We start from the raw sequence: 7,239 nt of genomic DNA on the forward strand, positions 1-7,239 counted from the left end.
TAAACATATAGTAACATTTCTCAGGGGGATGAGAACTTGAGGAATTGGGACCCAAAAATAAAGAAAATATTTTTAGATCAGGTTCTTTCCGAAAGGTGGTTCTGAAGGCAGTCACTGTAAAGGAAGTAGTAAGACGGAAGCTGTGTCGGGAAATAGAGAGGCAGTCAGTGTGAGAGAAATTCCAAGAGTGTGAGGGAGGTCGAGAGCAAGGAAGAAAGCTTTCCAGACAGGTTCTGGATGCAGCAGTAGGATGGATAGTGTGCTGTGGAAAGAAACTTTTGGGGGTGTTCGAGACAGATTTTTCTTTGTAGCCCTGGCTGTCCTGAAACTTATTCTGTAGATCAGGCCTACCTCAAACTCGAGATCCATCTGTCTCTGACACCCCAAGTGCTGCAATTAAAGATGTAGGTAGGCCACCACATGGGGCAGTAAAAAAAAATTTTTTTTTTCCTTTTCCATTTTTGTTTTAAAGACACTGTCTCATGCCGGGCAGTGGTGGCGCACACCTTTAATCCCAGCACTCGGGAAGCAGGGGCAGGTGGATCTCTGAGTTCGTGGCCAGCCTGGTCTACAATGTGAGTCCAGGACAATCAAGGCTACATAGAGAAACCCTGTCTCGAAAAACCAAAACCAAACCAAAAACTGTCTCACACTGTAGACTAGGCTGGCTCAAACTGTGTAGCTGAGGGTAGCCTTGAATCCCGGGATCCTCCTGCCTCAGTATCCAAGTACTGAGAATACAGGTGTGAGGCACCCACAGCCTTGGACTGAAGCAGTGCTGAGTAATTCTCTAAGGTAGGGTCCCCCTCCACCTGTCCCACATCCACACCTCACTAAGGCTGAATTGCAGCAACAAGAGTAACCAGGGCCCAGAGAATATGCGATAGGGTGGGGCTGAGAGGCCATGTGACACCACAATCAGGAAGGGAGGGCAGCTAGCAGGAGCCGAGGCCATCTGGCAGACACTGGGCTGGAGGCTGTATGCAAGTGTCTCCCTGGGACTTGGCCTGGCCCTGCCACTGTATCCATAGTCTTGTTCATCTCAAGGAAATGGTGGGTCAAATAGCTCATTTACTGTCAACTCCACCATTAGCCATCAGTGGACCTGGGTTGGGGATATGGCTTTATTGTAAGCATCTGCTCAGGATGTTCAAAGGCCCTAGACTTAATCCCCAGTGCCTGGCATTAAAGTAAGAACTTACGCCAGGTGGTAGTGGTGGCGCACACCTTTAATCCCAGGACTCAGGAGGCAGAGGCAGGTGGATCTCTGAGTTCGAGGCCAGCCTGGTCTACAGAGCAAGTTCCGGGAAGCCAAGGCTACACAGGAAAACAGGGTGGGGGGATGGGGTGGACAACTTACAGAGCTGAGCCCTGAGAAGAATCTGACACTAAAGTCAGGTGTCTGAAAACCAAAAGAACTGGCTGGGGCCACCACGCCACTGCTTCTGCCTTTGGGGAGAGTCACACAGTCATGGGATGCTCTGAAACAGGCGTTAGGCTGAAACCATGGCTGACTCCATGGGGATCCACCAGGAAGTCACTGCCTTAGGCTAAAGACATGGGTGGCTTGGACCAAGAGGCAAGGGTGGAAGTGATGAGAGGGGTCAGATATGGGGCTATAATTTTGAAGGCAGAGCTGACTGGCATGGGAGAATATGGGATACAGGAGAAATGGAATCAAGGATGGCTTAGCTTTTTTTTAACCAAATAACAGCCAGGCATGGTGGCTCATACCTTTAATCCCAGCACTTGGGAGGCAGAGGCAGGTGGATCGATGTGAGTTCGAGACCAGCCTGATCTACAAAATGAGTCCAGGACAGCCAACGCTACACAGAGAAACCCTGTCTCAAAAAAACCAAATAAATAAAAGCGAGATAGGTGATCATGGGCATGCAGAGGAGGTGAAAGGGTTTGGGGGTGCATTCCGTTGCTTTAGAAACATGAGTTTGTAATGATTGAGTCAAGCAGAGCTGTCAAGCACAGCAGCAGGCCAACCATGCATGAACCTGAATACAGAGCAGAGCTAGGAATACGTGCAAGTTGTAGTTCAGGGCACTAAAGCCCTGGGGACGGGTTAGAGCATGCAGGAGGGAGAGGCCCCAGAGGAGGTTTAGGTTCAGGAAAGGTGAAGAAGGAGATGAGGCCAGGACACTGTCGCAACCAAGACGAGGACAAGCGCTTTTGAGTAGCGAGTGACCCACTGAATCATCTGCTCATGACCAACCGTACCAGGCTCCTGGTGGCTCCTTGCTCCCGGCCAGCTGTGGTAACACGCCTTACCTTGGGCACACAAGTTTGCACACGGGCTTCAACGGCGGAGACACGGGTTCTCTTGCTTAAGGCAGTGTAATGTCAGGGCAGCTACTTCCCTGCCTTGGCCAACCTCCTCTACTTGCCCCCATAGTAGCTCACATCCTCACCTTGTTTCATGGAGGCTGAGTGTGCGCGCACATTCTCAGAAAGGCTGTCCGCCTTGTTTTTTAAAAACAGAGTCTCTGGGGCCTGGGGCTCACCAACTAGTCTAGGCCAGCCGGTGAACTCCACCCTGCCAACATTGAGATTACAAGCATGTGCAACCATGCCCAGATTTTTAAATATGGATGCTGAGGATCAAAATCAGGTCCTGTTTATGCAACAAGTATTTTCTGCCTATCTCTCCAGCCACTTAACTCTCTTTTCAATTTTTTTGAGACACAGTCTAGCCAAGCTGGTATTAACGAGCATCCAGACACCTGCCAAGCTCTCCAGGTGCTGGAGTACAGGTGTGCACTAGAGACTCGCACCCACACTGACCACATTCACTTTGTATGTCACCTCTGTAGAACTACCTGCTAAGACAAAACTGAGGTAACATGAGTGTGGTTAACACGACCGAAGTAGTTATGGCTGGACTCAAAGCAAACACAGTCTTGTTTAAAACTGGTCATTGCTATCTGGATAGCCACAAGCCACTTTCTGAACTGGAAATGCTCCCTCTCAGACCTCATGGGTGTAGGGCCACATGAACATTAAAATCATATAAAGGGAATATTGATAGAATAAAAGTTCCCTAGTCAGTGTCAGCTCTTCACCTATGACCCCAACACCATCCATGTTTGGGGACCAACTAGTAACTTGGGAAGGTAAGAACACAAGAAAGGCCTTCTTCCAGACCCCTGGGTGGAGAGGGGGCTCAGCCGGTGCTCATACCCCATTAGCCTGGGCAGAACCAGCAAGGTAGATTCCTGAAGCAAATATAGATCACTAATTATGTTAGAAAACAGCAGAATGTCTGTAACCGGGCCCAGACCTCAGTAGGCCTGAGACCTTAGCACAGCTGACTCCGCGGGGGAGGTACATTCAGGCTGTAAACCTCAGCATTCAGACAGCACCATCTGCTACAACTAAACCAAAGGCCTAATCCTTCAAAGTCCATAGTTCTGGGGAAAATCTCTAAATGTACTAACCCTGCTTTTTGGCTTCTATAGATCTGCTTCTGGCTAACTGTTCTTATTAACTCAAGTATGTCAACCCAGGACATGCTTTTGTACTTAAAAGCTCACCCTTAGAAAGGCTCAGTGCTACACCGGGGTCCCAAACACCAAGTCGCCAGCCAGCTAATAAAGACTTTCTATTGGCTTAAATCCATGTCTGAGCAGTTTAATCTGGTGAACACCAGCAACAATGTCTTTCTCCTCCAAATTTGCTGAGTGTATCAACACACTTGAGGCAGAAATTCAGGAACTACTTAAGATTTCCTCCTCTCGTTCATCTCCTCACATTTTATTAGCTGACAAGCGGGGTGACGGGTCTATCAAACTTGCAAATGCTACCCACCATCAAATCAGATGCTGCTCCCTGTAAGCCACAGCACTGCTACACAACTGTTACTGTTACACAAAGGGGAAAAGGGGAAAACAAAACCAGCGGGGCACTAGAGAGAGGACTCAGCCATGCAGACACCTTGCTGCCCTGGCATTGAATAATCTAACACCTCTGGCCTCTGCGGCCACCTGCACATGTGCACATACTAACCTCCCAAGAAAACAAAGTGACTGGCCAATGACTTTTAGGAACACTCAGATTCCAGAGCTACCAACACAGAGGAAGTCCACTGTACAATGACACAGTCTGGCACCTCACCCTCCATTGCTGCTAGCTCAGGCAAGACCCTCCTGGCCTCCTGCTGGATGAGGGATGGAAACTGCTCACATCCAGCCCTGCTTCTTTAAAGCAACTAGTACAGCCTTTCCTCCCGCTCCCACTGCCCCTGCCAGGGCTCACCTCAGCTGTGGACTTTCGCGGGGGTCAGGTTGCTCCCAACACCCCTCATGTTATTTTTCTCAATTGCATTTCTTCTTCTCTGCCATCGATCTCTTTTGCTGTTAGGATTTCCTAGCCAGAACAGTCTTACCACACTCTTTGTGAAGACCAAGATTACTTTGCTTGATGAGGTTAAAAGCATATCCAATTAATTCCACCCAAAAAGAACTCTCCCTGATCCCCCAAAACAAGCTTTCTGTACATGGAGCCATCAACATCTTCTGTATTCTACAATGTCCTTCCCATACTTGCACTAAGTCCTTAAGCCACACTGTAACATTAACCTGATTCTTCCCCAGCGGACTGTGTACTTCCTGCAGCCAGTCGGTGGTGGCTCACACCTTTAATCCCAGCACTCAGTAGGCAGGAGACAGGCAGATCTCTGTGAGTTCATGACAAGCCTAGTCTACAGAGCGAGTTCCAGGACAGCCAGGAATACACAGGGAAACCCTGTCTCCAAAAAAACCAAATAGACAGATGGACGGACAGGCAGGCAGACAGACATAGATTTAAAAATCACACACACACACACACACACACACACACACACACACACACACACACACACACCAAAGAAGGTAAAGAAGCAGGGCCCTGTCCTACCTTGAGATTATCCTCTAGCACCTGGAAAAGAGAAAGCACTTACTGCCCAGGAAATTGCCAGGGCAGAGGGATGGGTGGCCGATGAACAGCATTTGCTACATATACTCAAAGGGTCCTGATGCCCAGCTCTGAGTTGTGTATCCAGAACCACCAGGCATTATCAATCAATAGCCATTCCTCAGCCAGGAAATCAGATTAACCAGGGAAGAGCACTGGCACTACCTGGTGGCCAGTGCAGGAAGTACATCTTCTTAGGAAGTTTCTCCCCAGGCAAACAGTGGGGCCAATCTACATTTTCAGTGGCTCAGCCTGACGACTTCCTGCCAAAGGGAGTGAAAAAGACAGAGGGGGCGGGACTGCAGCCAGGTTATTTTGCCAAGCCCAGATCTGTGCTATCAACACCATCCAATCACAACAATCACCTTTGGATATTTCTACTCCAAACTGGCTACTTTTGGTCCCAAATGAGCACTGCAACAGGGTGTGTGATGCACACCACCTTTAATCCCAGCACTCAGGGAGGCAGAGGCAGGCCTGGTCTACAAAGAGAGTCCAGGACAGCCAAGGCCAAACAGAGAAACCCTGTCTCAGGGGTGTGGGTGGGGGAGCACTACAGCAGACAGATTGATCTAAGATCTGGTTGGGAGCACTGTCATCTCTGCCTTCTGGTCTTGTGTAATTCCTTCCCACACATGTGGATTGGCCTAGAGACTGGCTTCTAAGCAGAATGCAGCAAAGGGGATGTCATTTCTGCATGGGACTTCCATTCTGCTAGTGAGCTCCCATCGTTTCTCCCTGATGGAGACTCTGTTGCTGGGCATCTGTGAGAAGCAGCTGTGGGGACCTCTACCATATTAGCAGCTGTCAGCCCAGCAATCACCAAGAAAGCAAAATTCCGGCAGAATCAAGTGAGCTTGGAAGCAGACAGTAAGGCCCCAAGAACTTAACCCTAGGCAACCGTGACCGCAGGCTTGCAGAACAACAGAGCCCCCGAGGCTGAAGACCTAGTGAAACTGCTGCCACCCAACCATGAACAGGTGAGTGTCGCTTTCAGCCACTAACCCTGTGGCAATGTGTTTACATCCCAACAAAGCACGCTCAGAATCCATCAGTACCACACAGGTCAGAGCCTCCTGAAGATGGGAGCTGTGTGCTGCAGTCAGCATCTTCTGGAGTCCCAGTCTGTCTTCCAGCTAGGCAGCTTCCCAGCGAGGGGCTTCTTACAGCTCACACAAGGCATGCCTGCGTGAACTGAATGACCGAATATTGGCATGTTCCTTGTTAGATCTCCACTTCTTGTGCTAGGCATGGACTTTTCTAGTTCACAAGGTTCATAAGGAATCCACGAACACCGGGACACAGTGCATACCCAAACTTGGGCTTGTGGGCTCAAACACACATTCCTCATGTTCTTTACAACACACTACGTAGCACTAAGCAGTCATTCCAAATGTGCTGTAAATTTAACTCAGCTAAACAAACAGAAAATGAGGTCAAGTCCAAAAAAAAAAAAAAAAGCCCACTCAGTTAGCAGTGTTAGCCAAAAAAGCCCCGTTCCGTACTCTTTGCTTACCTGCAGTACTGAAGATGAAATCAGAACCTCCTGCGTGCTGTGTAAACACTCCCTTTCACTTCATGATTTATTCAGTAAGCAATAAAAATGAGTTCCAACTGGAACTAGCTTGTTAGGTGTGATGCTCGTGCCTGTAAACCCACCACTAGGGAAGCTGAAGCAGGGGTCATCACATTAAGGCTAGCCTGTGCTCATCAGTTTCAGGGTAACCTGGGCTATAGAGACCCTTTTAAGTAATCTCAGTCAACTCATAACCTGGGGGCAGGTCATTTTCTTTCTTTTTTTTTTTTCCTTCCCCTTGGTTTTTCGAGACAGGATTTCTCTGTTACACAGAGTCCTGGCTGTCCTGGACTCCCTTTGTAGACCAGGCTGGCCTTGAACTCACAGAGATCAACCTGCCTCTGCCTCCCAAGTGTTGGGATTAAAGGTGTGCGCCACTGCACCTGGCTCTTGCCATCTCTTCTTGAGGTTTACATATTTTGAAATGTATGCTTATGTGCGTGGCTCATGGAATCAGAGTGTGAGATCTGGAGCTGCCTGACATGGTGCTAGAGAACGGAACTCAGGCCCTCCAGCAGAGCAGCAACACCCTGGGCTGCTGACCCTCTCTCCCGCCCTTCTACACTGTTTTTTGTTTTGTTTTGTTTTTTTAATGCCATTTGATGGGTCTGTCCTGCCGTGATGCTGAGCTTAGGCTGTCCTTTCAGAGGCTTCAGAATGGACTCGCAGCCACTGCTGCCGCCTTCATCACTTCCAGTTTT

The sequence above is a fragment of the Acomys minous genome (genome assembly GCF_964271855.1).
Source record: "Acomys minous genome assembly, chromosome: 6".
NCBI lineage: Eukaryota > Metazoa > Chordata > Mammalia > Rodentia > Muridae > Acomys > Acomys minous.